We start from the raw sequence: 15960 nt of genomic DNA, 5'->3' as shown, positions 1-15960 counted from the left end.
AGCTCAGGTCATGATCTCAGGATTGTGAAGATCGAGCCCTGCGTGGAGCCTGCTTGGGATTCTCTCGCTCCCTCTCCCTCGATCCCTCCCCCATCTCTCTCTTAAAAACAAACAAACAAACAACCGTATGTATGGTTTGAGTCTGTCTTTGCCAAAATATTTGTCAATCTCACATCTACCACAATTTTTAAGTATAAAATTGTTTGCTGGATTTATTTAATGTCTTTCTCCCTCACTAGACTAAATTGTAACTTGAAGACAAGGATCAAGTGTTTACCACCATTTGCCTAGCACCTGGCATAATTCCTGACACTTAATAAGCACTCATTTTACATTCCTTAAAGGGTGTACATAGAAAAATATTTGGACACATAGATACCCAAATGCTAAAGGTCGTTGCCTAGGACGGTGGAATTATGTTTATTCTGTATGCTTTTTTTTATACTTTTTGATATTTATTGAATTTTTTAAATGATAATATGTTAATTTTATAATCATAAGGAAAATTAAAACCATTTTAGGAAGGAAGCAAGGAACTAGGAACTCAGAGGTCCATCCAGGTCTCAACTCTACCTTCTCTGTCAAGGTAGATTAAGTGGGTTTGCCTCAGAAATGGGACTTGTGGAAGCTGAGAATGTCAGGGATTAAAGCAGAATCAGAGAAAGAATTACAAGAAAAAAGACACACTAGGAGAACATCTGGTTATTTGTTCCCCACTACTGGCAATAATCTGTGGGAATATAAAGAAGTACCCGTTGATGACCATCTCCACTATAACTAATCCCTAAATTTGTCCTAAAGTCTAAGCAGTTCATTTGTCCTAGCATTTACCAGTGCTTCTTAACTTGTTAACAGATATTTATTGTATAAGGTATTCTGTGGCTAAATTAATTAGAAAATGCTGCATACTTCTTTTCTACTCACAGGCCTGCTCTTAGAGATGTGCCATGTATCTTAGCATATTCATGACCCTGTGAAGTCCTGTGATAAAGAACCCTATTTAATTTTGTTTAACTCAATATGTCCCAAATGTTTATAACATATGAAACAGATTTTTTTACCAAACAAAAAGCTAATATCTCATAAATAACTGCTTGATAAATAAAATTTTATCACAAAAATGGATTTCAGAGCAAGACTTCTCACATTGATGAAGAAAGGAAATAAGCAAATCCTTTCTATGGGAAATGAGTATAAAGCAAAATTATAAAATATATCCATTGCAGTGCTCTAGAAATCAATCAAATGCACACAACAAACTGAGAAGTGTCAGTTCATTAAAAATTACCACGCATCAGGTAAAAATCAAGTCTATGTCATTTTTCCCAGAGGCTTCTCCTCCATGCCCAACTGCCCTATAAATTTGATTGGTTGTGTAATCTATCAAAGTGGAGCAAGTCATGAAAACCTTGTTTAATCTGGAGACAAATGTGAAAAATCCAGTTGCGTTGTCTGGCTGGGGTTGCAGTCCTGACTGGGGTAAACAATGGATTAGCCAGTAATATAAAACAGAGATCAGGAAATAGGCATAGATAGTAGCTCTCCATCCATCCCTGGCCAACCAGAGGCTGCATGCACACAGAGGAGACACACAGGTCCTGTTGGAAAGCAAAAGTTAGGCACATGTGAAAACTGCCTAAAATGAGAAAGTTCTCTCCAAACCACACATATATCTAATAGCAGAGAATGGAAATCCTCCTGGCTCTGGGTGTTTGAGCACAACCTCTGATGAATCCTGGGCTAACCACTAAGCTATGCAGGTACAGGATGACCCTTAAAAGACCAGAGACATCAGTAAGCACACGGTGTCAGGGAGACAGTGACAGGTTGAGTCCAGGCAAATTTAAAAAGACAAGCAAAGGGGAAAACAGCAACAACTCTCACTGGGGCTAGAAATCAGAAACCAGATTTGCTACAGAATTTTATCTAAAATGTCCAGCTTTCCCAGAGGCATCATGATTTTGGACTTCAAGATATAAAGCTGTAGTGATCAAAAGAGTTTGGTACTGGCACAAAAATAGGCACATTGATCAATGGAACAGAATAGAAAACCTAGAGGTGAACCTACAAGTACATGGTCAGTTAATCTTTAACAAAATAGAAAAGAATATGCAATGGGAGAAAGTCTTAACAAATAGTGTTAGGAAAACTGGACAGCAACATGCAAAATAATTAAATTGGACCACTTTCTTACACCTTACACAAAAATAAATTCAAAATGGATTAAATCAAGACCTAAATGTGAGACACGAAACCATTAAAATCCTAGTGAGAATACAGGTAATAACCTCTTAGATATCTGCCATAGCAAGTTCTTACGAGATATCTGTCCTGAGGCAAGGGAAACAAAAGCAAAAACAAACTATTGGGACTTCATCAAAATAAAAAGCTTCACAACGAAGGAAATAATAAAACTAAAAGACAATCTTTGAAATAGAAGGTATTTGCAAATGACATATGTGATAAAGTGTTAATATCCAAAATATATAAAGAATTTATAAAACTGAACATCCAAAAAATGAATAGTCCCATTGAAAAAATGGACTGAAGACATGAGTAGACATTTTTCCAAAGAACACATACAGATATACAACAGACACATGAAAATATGCTCAATATTACTAATCAACAGGGAAATAACAAATCCATACTACAATGAGATATCACCTCACACCTGTCAGAATGGCTAAAATCAACAACACAAAAAAACAACATGCCTCTTTTCCTGCTGGGACCATGGAGTGTGCAGAAGAGAAGGAAAAGAAGGTTCCTATTTGCCAGAAACCCTTGAGAAAGAAGTTTGCCCAAAAGAAATGCAAGGAGGAAGCTTATCTTTGAAAAAGCTAAGAATTACCCCAAGGAATACAGGCAGGTAGGTAGATGTTCTACAGAACAGAGATTTAAATGGCCAGGATGGTGCTAAAAAAGAAAGAAAGAAAGAAAGAAAAGCTGGCAACTTCTAACATACCTGCAGAAACCAAATTGTCATTTGTCATCAGTATCAGAGGTATCAGTGGTGTAAGCCCAAAGGTTTGGAAGGTGTTGCAGCTTCTTCACCTTTGCCAGATCTTCAATGGCACCTTTGTTAAGCTCAACAAGGCTTCAATTAACATGCTAAGGATTGTGGAACCATATATAGCATGACCTGAAGTCTGTAAATGAATTGATCTACAAGCGTGATGATGGCAAAAACAACAAGAAGTGAAATGCCCTGACAGATAACACATTAACTGGCAAATATGGCATCATCTGCGTGGAGGATCTGATTCATGCAATCTATACTTTTGGAGCATGTTTCAAAGGAACAAACAACTTTTTTGGCTCTTCAAATTATCTTTTCCATGAGGGAGAATGAAGAAAAAGACCACCCATTTTGTAGAAGTTGGAGATGCTAGTGACAGGGAAGACCAGATCAGTAGCCTTATTAGAAGGATGAACAAGGTATCTACCATGATTATTTTTGTGCTGTGGTCAGATAATAAATGACTACTTTCAAATGGGGGGGGAAAAAGGAATGAAAGAAAAACAAACAAAAAACAGGTGTTGGCAAGGATGTGAAGAAAGGGGAACTCTCCTACACTGTTAGTGAGAATGCAGACTGGTGCAGCCACTCTGGAAAACAGTTTGGAGTTTCCTCAAAAAGTTAAAAGTAGAACTACCCTGTGACCCAGCAATTGTACCACTAGGTATTTAGTGAAAGAAAACAAAAATACTAATACAAAGGGATACATTCACCCCTATGTTTATAGCAGCACATCTACAATAGCCCATATATGGAAACAGCCTAAATGTCTATCAACTGATGAGTGGACAAAGAAGATGTGGTATTTACATACAATGGAATATTACTCAGCCATAAAAAAGTATGAAATCTTGCCATTTGCAATGACATGGATGGAGCTAGTGAGTATAATGCTAAGTGAAGTCAGAAAAAGACAAATACATGTGATTTCACTCATATGAGGAATTTAAGAAACAAAACAAATCACCATCGGGGGGGAAAAAGAGCAAGAGTGAGTGAGAGGCAAACCAAGAAACAGACTCTAAACTATCAAGAACAAATTGACGGTTACCAGAGGAGAGTGGGGTCAGGGGATGGGTGACATAGATGATGACAATTAAGGAGGGCACTTGTCGTGATGAGCACCAGGTGATATATGGAAGTGCTGAATCAGTAAATTGTATACCTGAAACTAATACTACACTGTACGTTAACTGTAATTTAAATAAAAACTTTTTTAAAAATTTTAAATAGAATGTCCAGCTTTCAACAACAAAATTATGAGTTTCAAGGAAGCAGGAAAATATGATGTGTATACTCAGGGAAAAAAGCAGTTGATAGAAACTATTTCTGAGTGGGCCCACATGTTGGATTTAGAAAAGATTTCAAAGCAGTTATTATAAATATGTTCAAAGAACTCAATGAAATCATGTTTAAATAATTAAAAGATATATGAGAACAACGACAACAAATAGCTAACTCAGTAAAGAGACATAATCTATTTTTAAAAAGAGAACCAGGGGTGCCTGGGTGGCTAAGTCGTTAAGCGTGTGCCTTCAGCTCAGGTCATGATCCTAGGGTCCTGGGATGGAGCCCCGCATCAAGCCCCGCATCGAGCCCAGCATTGGATCCTTGCTTGGCGGGAGGCCTGCTTCTCCCTTTCCCACTCCCCCTACTTGTGTTTCCTCTCTTGCCGTGTCTCTCTTTGTCAAATAAATAAAATCTTAAAAAAAAAAAAAAAAAAGAACCAAATGAAAATTCTTAAGCTAAAAGTATAATAGTTGAAAATTTACTTGGGGAGTTCAACAACAAATTTGAGATGGCAGAAGAACAATCAGTGAACTTGAAGGTAGATCAAAAGAAATTATTCAGTCTTTAAAACTGAGAGGAAAAAAAATGAAGAAAAAGAAGCAGCCTCAGAGATCTGTGGGATTCAAGTATATCAACATAAGGGTAATGGAAATCCCAGAAGAAGAGAGAGAAAGGGAGGTAGAGTAGTAAGAATACTTAAAGAAATAACGGCTGAAATTTTCTCCCATTTGATGAAAAATACAAAGAGAAAAATGCTCAAAACAACAAAAGAAAAACAATTATCATTTAAAAGGGAAAACCAATTCAGTCAATAGCTGACTTCTCATCAGAAGCAATGGCAGCCAGAACACAGGGGTAAATATTTTCAGAACTGAAAAATCAAGAATTATGTGTTTAGCAAAATGGCCCTTTAAAAATCAAACCGAGGGGTGCCTGGGTGGCTCAGTGGGTTAAAGCCTCTGCCTTCAGCTGGGGTCATGGTCTCAGGATCCTGGGATAGAGCCCCAAGTCGGGCTCTCTGCTCAGCGGGGAGCCTACTTCCTCCTCTCTCTCTGCCTTCCTCTCTGCCTACTTGTGATCTCTGTCTATTAAATAAATAAATAAATATCAAACCAAAGGTCTTCATTTCCTTATGAAGGATCCTGTGTTATATAAAACTTGTATTAAATAGATCTTTAACTGGGAAGCAAAGACCCTTAGAGAGGAGAAACCACCATAACTTGGCTCTACCACAGAATATAGACCTTGTGTTCTAGACTTAAGTTTTTCAAGGAAAAAAAAAAACTTCATTAAAAATGTTAGCTATCGGGGAGGAGTCAAGATGGCGGAGAAGTAGCAGGCTGAGACTACTTCAGGTAGCGGGAGATCAGCTAGATAGCTTATCTAAAGATTGCAAACACCTACAAATCCAACGGGAGATCGAAGAGAAGAAGAACAGCAACTCTAGAAACAGAAAATCAACCACTTTCTGAAAGGTAGGACTGGCGGAGAAGTGAATCCAAAGCGACGGGAAGATAGACCGCGGGGGGAGGGGCCGGCTCCCGGCAAGCGGCGGAGCAACGGAGCACAAAATCAGGACTTTTAAAAGTCTGTTCCGCTGAGGGACATCGCTCCAGAGGCTTAACTGGGGTGAAGCCCACGCAGGGTCAGCGTGGCCTCGGGTCCCGCAGGGTCACAGAAGGATCAGGGGTGTCTGAGTGTCGCAGAGCTTACGAGTATTAGAACAGGGAAGCCGGCTACAGAGACAGAGCCGAGGAGTAAGCTCTAAGCTCGGGGTTACCTTGAACCGGTCGCAGGCTCGGTCAGCTCGGAGCGCGGCCGAGGCAGGGTGAAGGGAGTAAATCGGCGCTGTTCTCTGAGGGCGCACTGAGGAGTGGGGCCCCGGGCTCTCGGCTCCTCTGGGCCGGAGACCGGGAGGCCACCATCTTCATTCCCGCCCTCCGGAACTCTACGTAAAGCGCTCAGGGAACAAAAGCTCCCGAAAGCAAACCTGAGCGGATTACTCAGCCCGGCCCCTGGTAAGGGTGGTGCAACTCCGCCCTGGGCAAAGACACTTGAGAATCACTACAACAGGCCCCTCCCCGAGAAGATCAACAAGAAGCCCAGCCAGGACCAAGTTCACCTACCAAGGAGTACAGTTTCAATACCAAGGAGAGCAGCGTAATTCCAAAGGAGGAGAAAGCAAAGCATGGAACTCATGGCTTTCTCCCCATGATTCTTTAGCCTTGCAGTTAATTTAATTTTTTTTCTTTTTCAATTTATTTTTCTTCTTCTGCTAAATTTTTTTAACTTTTACCCTTTTTTTTAACGTTTTTTAACTAGTTTATCTAACATATATATATTTTTTTCTTTTTATATTTTTTCTTTATTGGTTTTCTTTTTTTAATTGTTTCTTCCTTTTTTTTTCTTTTCTTTTTTTTTTTTTTCTTCTTTCTGAACCTCTTTTTATCCCCTTTCTCCCCCTCATGATTTGGGATCTCTTCTGATTTGGCTAAAGCATATTTTCCTGGGGTTGTTGCCACCCTTTTAGTATTTTACTTGCTCCTTCATCTACTCTTATCTGGACAAAATGACAAGGCGGAAAAATTCACCACAAAAAAAAGAACAAGAGGCAATACCAAAGGCTAGGGACCTAATCAATACAGACATTGGTAATATGTCAGATCTAGAGTTCAGAATGACGATTCTCAAGGTTCTAGCCGGGCTCGAAAAAGGCATGGAAGATATTAGAGAAACCCTCTCGGGAGATATAAAAGCCCTTTCTGGAGAAATAAAAGAACTAAAATCTAACCAAGTTGAAATCAAAAAAGCTATTAATGAGGTGCAATCAAAAATGGAGGCTCTCACTGCTAGGATAAATGAGGCAGAAGAAAGAATTAGCGATATAGAAGACCAAATGACAGAGAATAAAGAAGCTGAGCAAAAGAGGGACAAACAGCTACTGGACCATGAGGGGAGAATTCGAGAGATAAGTAACACCATAAGACGAAACAACATTAGAATAATTGGGATTCCAGAAGAAGAGGAAACAGAGAGGGGAGCGGAAGGTATATTGGAGAGAATTATTGGAGAGAATTTCCCCAATATGGCAAAGGGAACAAGCATCAAAATCGAGGATATTCAGAGAACCCCCCTCAAAATCAATAAGAATAGGTCCACACCCCATCACCTAATAGTAAAATTTACAAGTCTTAGTGACAAAGAGAAGATCCTGAAAGCAGCCCGGGAAAAGAAGTCTGTAACATACAATGGTAAAAATATTAGATTGGCAGCAGACTTATCCACAGAGACCTGGCAGGCCAGAAAGAGCTGGCATGATATATTCAGAGTACTAAACGAGAAAAACATGCAGCCATGAATACTATATCCAGCTAGGCTATCATTGAAAATAGAAGGAGAGATTAAAAGCTTCCAGGACAAACAAAAACTGAAAGAATTTGCAAATACCAAACCAGCTCTACAGGAAATATTGAAAGGGGTCCTCTAAGCAAAGAGAGACCCTAAAAGTAGTAGATCAGAAAGGAACAGAGACAATATACAATAACAGTCACCTTACAGGCAATACAATGGCACTAAATTCATATCTCTCAATACTTACCCTGAATGTTAATGGGCTAAATGCCCCAATCAAAAGACACAGGGTATCAGAATGGATAAAAAAACAAAACCCTACAAGAAACTCATCTTAAACCTGAAGACACCTCCAGATTTAAAGTGAGGGGGTGGAAAAGAATTTACCATGTTAATGGACATCAGAAGAAAGCAGGAGTGGCAATCCTTATATCAGATCAATTAGATTTTAAGCCAAAGACTATAATAAGAGATGAGGAAGGACACTATATCATACTCAAAGGAACTGTCCAACAAGAAGATCTAACAATTTTAAATATCTATGCCCCTAACATGGGAGCAGCCAACTATATAAACCAATTAATAACAAAATCAAAGAAACACATCGACAATAATACAATAATCGTAGGGGACTTTAACACTCCCCTCACTGAAATGGACAGATCATCCAAGCAAAAGATCAACAAGGAAATCAAGGCCTTAAATGACACACTGGACCAGATGGACATCACAGATATATTCAGAACATTTCATCCCAAAGCAACAGAATACACATTCTTCTCTAGTGCACATGGAACATTCTCCAGAATAGATCATATTCTCGGTCCTAAATCAGGTCTCAACCGTTATCAAAAGATTGGAATCATTCCCTGCATATTTTCAGACCACAATGCTCTGAAGCTAGAACTCAATCACAAGAGGAAATTTGGAAAGAACCCAAATACATGGAGACTAAACAGCATCCTTCTAAAGAATGAATGGGTCAACCAGGAAATTAAAGAAGAATTGAAAAAATTCATGGAAACAAATGATAATGAAAACACAACGGTTCAAAATCTGTGGGACACAACAAAGGCAGTCCTGAGAGGAAGATATATAGCGGTACAAGCCTTTCTCAAGAAACAAGAAAGGTCTCAGGTACACAACCTAACCCTACACCTAAAGGAGCTGGAGAAAGAACAAGAAAGAAACCCTAAACCCAGCAGGAGAAGAGAAATCATAAAGATCAGAGCAGAAATCAATGAAATAGAAACCAAAAAAACAATAGAACAAATCAACGAAACTAGGAGCTGGTTCTTTGAAAGAATTAATAAGATCGATAAACCCCTGGCCAGACTTATCAAAAAGAAAAGAGAAAGGACCCAAATCAATAAAATCATGAATGAAAGAGGAGAGATCACAACGAACACCAAAGAAATACAGACAATTATAAGAACATACTATGAGCAACTCTACGCCAACAAATTTGACAATCTGGAAGAAATGGATGCATTCCTAGAGACATATAAACTACCACAACTGAACCAGGAAGAAATAGAAAGCCTGAACAGACCCATAACCAGTAAGGAGATTGAAACAGTCATCAAAAATCCCCAAACAAACAAAAGCCCAGGGCCAGATGGCTTCCCAGGGGAATTCTACCAAACATTTAAAGAAGAGCTAATTCCTATTCTCCTGAAACTGTTCCAAAAAATAGAAATGGAAGGAAAACTTCCAAACTCATTTTATGAGGCCAGCATCACCTTGATCCCAAAACCAGACAAGGATCCCATCAAAAAAGAGAACGACAGACCAATATCCTTGATGAACACAGATGCAAAAATTCTCGCCAAAATACTAGCCAATAGGATTCAACAGTACATTAAAAGGATTATTCACCACGACCAAGTGGGATTTACTCCAGGGCTGCAAGGTTGGTTCAACATCCGCAAATCAATCAATGTGATACAACACATTAATAAAAGAAAGAACAAGAACCATATGATCCTCTCCATAGATGCTGAAAAAGCATTTGACAAAGTACAGCATCCCTTCCTGATCAAAACTCTTCAAAGTGTAGGGATAGAGGGCACATACCTCAATATTATCAAAGCCATCTATGAAAAACCCACCGCAAATATCATTCTCAATGGAGAAAAACTGAAAGCTTTTCCGCTAAGGTCAGGAACACGGCAGGGATGTCCGTTATCACCACTGCTATTCAACATAGTACTAGAAGTCCTAGCCTCAGCAATCAGACAACAAAAGGAAATTAAAGGCATCCAAATCGGCAAAGAAGAAGTCAAACTATCACTCTTCGCAGATGATATGATACTATATGTGGAAAACCCAAAAGACTCCACTCCAAAACTGCTAGAACTTGTACAGGAATTCAGTAAAGTGTCAGGATATAAAACCAATGCACAGAAATCAGTTGCATTTCTCTACACCAACAACAAGACAGAAGAAAGAGACATTAAGGAGTCCATCCCATTTACAATTGCACCCAAAACTATAATATACCTAGGAATAAACCTAACCAAAGAGACTAAGAATCTATACACAGAAAACTATAAAGTACTCATGAAAGAAATTGAGGAAGACACAAAGAAATGGAAAAATGTTCCATGCTCCTGGATTGGAAGAATAAATATTGTGAAAATGTCTATGCTACCTAAAGCAATCTACACATTTAATGCAATTCCTATCAAAGTACCATCCATTTTTTTCAAAGAAATGGAACAAATAATCCTAAAATTTATATGGAACCAGAAAAGACCTCAAATATCCAAAGCAATATTGAAAAAGAAAGCCAAAGTTGGTGGCATCACAATTCCGGACTTCAAGCTCTATTACAAAGCTGTCATCATCAAGACAGCATGGTACTGGCACAAAAACAGACACATAGATCAATGGAAGAGAATAGAGAGCCCAGAAATAGACCCTCAACTCTATGGTCAACTCATCTTCGACAAAGCAGGAAAGAATGTCCAATGGAAAAAAGCCTCTTCAACAAATGGTGTTGGGAAAATTGGACAGCCACATGCAGAAAAATGAAATTGGATCATTTCCTTACACCACACACGAAAATAGACTCAAAATGGATGAAGGATCTCAATGTGAGAAAGGAATCCATCAAAATCCTTGAGGAGAACACAGGCAGCAACCTCTTCGACCTCAACCGCAGCAACATCTTCCTAGGAACATCGCCAAAGGCAAGGGAAGCAAGGGCAAAAATGAACTATTGGGATTTCATCAAGATCAAAATCTTTTGCACAGCAAAGGAAACAGTTAACAAAACCAAAAGACAACTGACAGAATGGGAGAAGATATTTGCAAATGACATATCAGATAAAGGGCTAGTGTCCAAAATCTATAAAGAACTTAGCAAACTCAACACCCAAAGAACAAATAATCCAATCAAGAAATGGGCAGAGGACATGAACAGACATTTCTGCAAAGAAGACATCCAGATGGCCAACAGACACATGAAAAAGTGCTCCACATCACTCGGCATCAGGGAAATACAAATCAAAACCACAATGAGATACCACCTCACACCAGTCAGAATGGCTAAAATTAACAAGTCAGGAAATGACAGATGCTGGCGAGGATGTGGAGAAAGGGGAACCCTCCTACACTGTTGGTGGGAATGCAAGCTGGTGCAACCACTCTGGAAAACAGCATGGAGGTTCCTCAAAATGTTGAAAATAGAACTACCCTATGACCCAGCAATTGCACTGCTGGGTATTTACCCTAAAGATACAAACGTAGTGATCCGAAGGGGCACGTGCACCCGAATGTTTATAGCAGCAATGTCTACAATAGCCAAACTATGGAAAGAACCTAGATGTCCATCAACAGATGAATGGATAAAGAAGATGTGGTATATATATACAATGGAATACTATGCAGCCATCAAAAGAAATGAAATCTTGCCATTTGCGATGACATGGATGGAACTAGAGGGTATTATGTTTAGCGAAATAAGTCAATCGGAGAAAGGCAACTATCATATGATCTCCCTGATATGAGGAAGTGGAGATGCAACATGGGGGGGTTAAGCGGGTAGGAGAAGAGTAAATGAAACAAGATGGGATTGGGAGGGAGACAAACCATAAGAGACTCTTAATCTCATAAAACAAACTGAGGGTTGCTAGGAAAGGGGGGTTGGGAGAGGGTGGTGGGGTTATGGACATTGGGGAGGGTATGTGCTATGGTGAGTGCTGTGAAGTGTGTAAACCTGGCGATTCACAGACCTGTACCCCTGGGGTAAAAAGATATTATATGTTTAAAAAAAAAATAAAATTAAAAAAAAAATGTTAGCTATCAATTTAAATTTAAAAAAATAGATCTTTATTTTTTCCTGTTTAAAAAAAAAAGAAAATGAAATAAAGACATTTCAAGATAATCAAAGAATTTGTTGTTAGTAGACTTACCTTAGAAGAAATATTAAAGAAATTTCTTCAGGGGTGCCTGGCTGGCTCACTTGATAGAACATGTGACTCTAGATCTTGGGGTTGTGAGTTCAAGCCCCACATTGGGTATAAAGTTTAAAAAAAAGGGGGGGGACTTCTTCAGACTAATAGGAGATGACACCAGACATTAATTCAAATTATATAAAGAAATGAAGAACACAGGAAATGGTAAATATAAGAGTAAATATAAAACACTATAATATTTCTCTCTTTTTTTGGTAAGAACTCCTTAAAAAGACAAAAGATTGTATAAAGTAAGTCATAACACTGGGTTGAGTTTAGAACATTGTACAGATGTAATATGTATGACAATAACACGAAGGAGCAATCAATGGAACTATATTTGCAAAATTTCTGTATTTTACTGGATTAGTATTATTCCAATTATTATTAACCTGAAGCAGATTTTGATAAATTAAGATGCATACTACAATTCCCAGGGCACCACTTAGAAAATAACTCAAAAAAATAGTAAAAAATTAACATAGGAATTAAAATGAGATAAAAATACTTATTAAGCATAACAAAAAACAAAGAAGAGCAGAAGAACAAAAAATAAAAAGATGTGCTATATAGAGAACAAATAGCAAAGTGCCAGACATGAATCCAACTATATTCATTATTATGTTATATATCTGAATGAGTTATTTCTTTCATTCTGTTAATGTGATAAGTTGCATTGATAGAGTTTTGTATGTTAAATCATCCTCACATTCCAGAAATAAACCCCACTTGGTCATGGTATATAATCCTTTTAATGTGTTATTATATTTTGTTTGTTAGTATTTTGTTGAAGGTTTTTGCATCAATGTTCATAAGGGATGTTAGTCTGCAGTTTCCATATAGTGTCTGCCTGACTTTAGTATAAGGATAATGCTAGCTTCATAGAATGAATTTAGATGTGTTCCCTCTTCAGTTTTTTAGAAGACTTTGAAGAGGATTGGTGTTCATTCTTCTTTAAATGTTTGGTAGATTCACCAGTGTAGCCACATGGTCCTCAGCTTTTCTTTGTCTTGGATTACTGATTCAGCCCCCCTACTAATTATGGATCTATTGAGATTTTCTGTTTCTTCATGATTCAGTTTTGGTAGGTTGTCTGTTATTAGGAATATATCTGCTTCTTCTGGGGTATCCAACTCATCGGAACACAGTTGTTCATAGTATTCTTTTACACAGTAATCCCCTCCTCATCTTAGGGGGAGACTTTCCAAAACCCCTAGTGGATGCCTCAAACCACAGATAGTACCAAACCATATATATATAATATGTTTTTTCCTATACCTACGTATCTATGGCAAGCTTAATTTATAAATTAGCCACACTAAGAAATTAACTGCAATAACTAATAATAAAATAGGGTGATTAAAACAACATACTGTAATATAAGTTTTATGAATATGGTCTGTCTCCCTCTGTCTCTCAGACGTTGTACTGTACTCACCCTTCTTCATCTTGTGATGATGTGAGATGATAAAATGCCTACATGACGAGATGACGTGAGGTGAATAATGGAGACACTGTGGTGTACCCTTAGGCTACCATTGACCTTCTGATGATATGTCAGAAGAAGGATCATCTGTTTCTGGACAACAGTTAATCACAGGTACCTGAAACTGCAGAAAGGGAAACCACAGGTAGGAGGGAACTGCTGTAATTCCTTTTATTTCTGTGGTATCAGTTGTAATGTCCCATTTTTCATTTCTGATTTTAGTTATTTAGGTCTTCTTTTTTCCTTAATCCAGTTAAAGATTTGTCAATTTTGTTTGTTAATCTTTTTAAAGAATAAATTTTAGTTTTGTTGATTTCTCTATTCTTTTTCTTTTTTCAATTTTTTTAAAGATTTTAATTTTTTATTTATTTATTTGACGGAGAGAGAGATCACAAGTAGGCAGAGAGGCAGGCAGAGACAGAGAGGGAAGCAGGCTCCCTGCTGAGCAGAGAGCCTGATCCCAGGACCCTGAGATCATGACCTGAGCTGAAGGCAGAGGCTTAACCCCATGAGCCACCCAGGTGCCCCTCTTTTTTTTCTTTTTTTAAAGTAATCCCTACACCCAACATGGGGCTCAAACTCACAATCCCAAGATCAAGAGTTGCATGTTCCACCGCCTGAGCCAACCACGTGCTCCTCCTCTATAGTTTTTTTATCCTTCATTTATCGCAAAATATTTTCTAATCTCCTTTGTGACTTCTGTGACCTATCAGTTGTTTAAGAGTGTTTTTTTGTTTCCTACATATTTCTGGTTTTCCTTCTGTTACTGACTTCTAGTTTCATTCCATTGTGGTCAGAAAAGATACTTTGCGTGTGTGTAATTTCAGCCTTTTTAAATGTATTAAGATTTGTGTTGTGGCCTAATATAAACTCTGTCTTAGAGACTATTTCATCTGCACTTGAGAAGAAGGCATATTCTGCAGTTGTTGGGTAGAGTGTCCTATATATGTCTGTTAGTTCTAATTGGTGTATGTTCAAGACCTCTATTTCATTATTCATCTTCTCTCTGATTTCTATCAATTACAGAAAGTGAATATTGAAGTGTCCAACTATTATTGTGGCTCTGTATTTCTCCCTTCAATTTTGTGATCTAAGTGAATGGATTCCATATTCATGGATTAGAAAGAATCAATAGTGTTAAGATTGCAAGTCTCCTGAAACTGATATATAGATTCCATGCAAAACTACAGCAGCCTTGTTGACACAAAGAGCAAGCTGATCTTAAATTTTATATAGACTATCCAAAATTATTTTTTAAAAAAAGAATAAGGCTAGATGACTTATAACAGCCAATTTCAAAACTTACTCTAAGCTTACAGTAATCAAGATAGTGTGATATTGGTGTAAAGACAGACAATATATATTATAGAACATATGTACTAATGGAACAGAACTGAGAGTCAGAAATACATTCTTACATTTATGGTCAATTGATTTTTTAAAGATTTATTTATTTATTTATTTGAGAAGGAGAGACCATGGGGAAGAGGGGCAGAGAGAAAAAGAAACTTAAGCAGACTCCAAACTGAGCTCATAGCCTGGCATGGGGTCGATCTCACCACCCTGAGATCATGGCCTGAACCAAAACCAAGAGTCGGACACTTAACTGATTGTGCCACCCAGACTCCCCTATAGCCAGTTGATTTTCAGTGCAATGGAGAAAGGACAGGCTTCAACAGATGATGCTGGGACAATTTGATCTCCATATGCAAGAAAAATTAACTTAGACCTTTACCTCACACCATACCCAAAAATTAATTCAAAGTGGATCTTAGATCTAAATGTAAATGTATAACTATAAAAGTTATAGGAGAAAACATAGGATAAATTCTTCATTACCTTGAGCTAGGCTCAGGGTTCAATATGACATCAAAAGTGCAATCCACAAAAAAAAGTGATAAATTATACTTCATTGAAGTGACAATTTCTGGGCTTCAAAAGTAACTCTTAATAAGTTCAAAAGATAAGGCATAGACTACGAGAAAAGATTTACAAATTATATATCTGGTAAAGGAGTTGTATTCAAAATACACAAAGAACTCTTACAACTTAGTTATGAAAAGACTAACAGTCCAACTAAAAAATGAGGAAATGCACATTTCACCAGAGAGGATATATGAATGGCTAAAAAGTACTTGAAAAAATAGTCAACATTGCTAGTCACTAGGGGAATTCAAATTAAAAACCACAATAAGATAACATTACACACCCACTAGGGCTGTAAGCAAAAGGACAGACAATACCAAGTGTTGAAGAGCATGTGGAGAAATCCTTATATATTGCTGGAAGGAATGTAAAATGAAGAAGCCACATTGTATAACAGCTTGGTAGTTTTTTTAAAAGGTAAACAA

General features: G+C 37.8%; 1 pseudogene; it reads left to right on the top strand.

Moving 5' to 3' along the window:
* Positions 1-2736: 2736 nt before the first annotated feature.
* LOC111159842 lies at positions 2737-3486 on the top strand (annotated as a pseudogene).
* The last annotated feature ends 12474 nt before the right edge of the window (positions 3487-15960 follow it).

Source organism: Enhydra lutris, unplaced genomic scaffold, assembly GCF_002288905.1.
Source record: "Enhydra lutris kenyoni isolate GAN:26980312 unplaced genomic scaffold, ASM228890v2 scaffoldscaffold4, whole genome shotgun sequence".
In the NCBI taxonomy this organism is placed as follows: Eukaryota; Metazoa; Chordata; class Mammalia; order Carnivora; family Mustelidae; genus Enhydra; species Enhydra lutris.
This window is presented reverse-complemented; position numbering and strand designations above follow the sequence as displayed.